Below are 1,702 nucleotides of genomic sequence, written 5' to 3' on the forward strand. Positions count from 1 at the left end.
TGGATTGTTCTTGTTTTTCTAGTTCTTTAAGGTGAAGTATAAGGTTGTTCACTTGCCATCTTTCCATTCTTCTGAAGTAAGCATTTAGTGGGATAAATTTCTCTTAGTACTGCTTTGCAGTATCCCACAGGTTTTGATATGATGTATCGTTTTCATTAGTTTCGATAAAATTTTTGATTGCCTATTTGCTTTTTTCTTGGACCCATATGTCATTAAGTAGAATGCTGTTTAATTTGCATGTGTTCTTATAGTTTCCAGAATTTCATTTGTTATTGATTTCTAAATTTAATGCACTGTGGTCTGAAAAAAAATGGAATTATCCCACATATTTTAAAAAATTTGTTTATAGAGATTTTTCACGTCCTTAGTTAGTTCAATTCCTAGGTATTTTATTTTTTTGGCGGCTATTGTGAATGGGCAGGCTTTCTTGATTTCTCTTTCTGCTTGTTCACTATTGGTGAATAGAAATGCTACTGATTTTTGTGTGTTGATTTTGTATCCTGCTACTGTGCTGAACTCTTTTATCACCTCTAAGAGTTTTTTTGTAGATGATTTGGGCTGTTCGATATATAGGATCATGTCATCTGCAAACAGGGACAGTTTGACTTCATCTTTTCCAATCTGGATGCCCTTTATTTCCTTCTCTTCTCTGATTGCTCTGGCTAGTACTTCCAACACTATGTTGAATAGGAGTGGTGAGAGTGGGCATCCTTGTCTAGTTCCTGTTCTTAAAGGAAAAGCTGTCAACTTTTCCCCATTGAGGATGATATTGGCAGTGGGTTTATCATATATGGCTTTAATAATGTTGAGATACGGTCCATCTATACCTAGCTTAGAGAGAGTCTTTATCATGAATGAGTGTTGAATTTTATTTTATTTTATTTTATTTATTTATTTATTTTAAAAGATGACCAGTAAGGGGATCTCAACTCTTGGCTTGGTGTTGTCAGCACCATGCTTAGCCAGTGAGCAAACTGGCCATCCCTATATAGGATCCGAACCCGTGGCCTTGGTGTTATCAGCACCACACTCTACCGAGTGAGCCACAGGCTGGCCTGAGTGTTGAATTTTATCAAATGCTTTTTCAGCGTCTATAGAGATGATCATATGGTTCTTGTGTTTGATTTTATTGATATGGTGTATCACATTTATTGATTTGCGTATGTTTAATCAACCTTGCATCCCTGGGATGAATCCCACTTGATCATGGTGTATAATTTTGCATATCCCCCCCTGTATTCTGTTAGCTATTATTTTATTGAGGATTTTTGCATCTATATTCATCAAGGATATTGGCCTGTAATTTTCTTTTTTAGTTGTATCTTTACCTGGTTTTGGTATCGGGTGATGTTTGCTTCATAGAATGAGTTTGGGAGAATTGCCTCTGATTCAATCTTTTGGAATAGTTTGTAGAGAACTGGTGTCAATTCCTCTTTGAATGTTTGGTAAAATTCTGCTGTGAATCCATCTGGTCCTGGGCTTTTCTTTGTTGAGAGCCTTCTGATAACAGCTTCAATCTCTTTTATGGTTATTGGTCTTTTCAGATATTCTACATCTTCTTGGCTCAGTTTTGGTAGTTTGTGTGTGTCCAGAAATTTATCCATTTCCTCCACATTTTCAAATTTGTTGGCATATAGCCTTGAATGATTCCTTGTATTTCAGATGTATCAGTTGTAATATGGCCTTTTTCATTTCTAATTTT

Source organism: Galeopterus variegatus, unplaced genomic scaffold, assembly GCF_000696425.1.
Source record: "Galeopterus variegatus unplaced genomic scaffold, G_variegatus-3.0.2 Scaffold5416, whole genome shotgun sequence".
NCBI classification, from domain to species: Eukaryota; Metazoa; Chordata; class Mammalia; order Dermoptera; family Cynocephalidae; genus Galeopterus; species Galeopterus variegatus.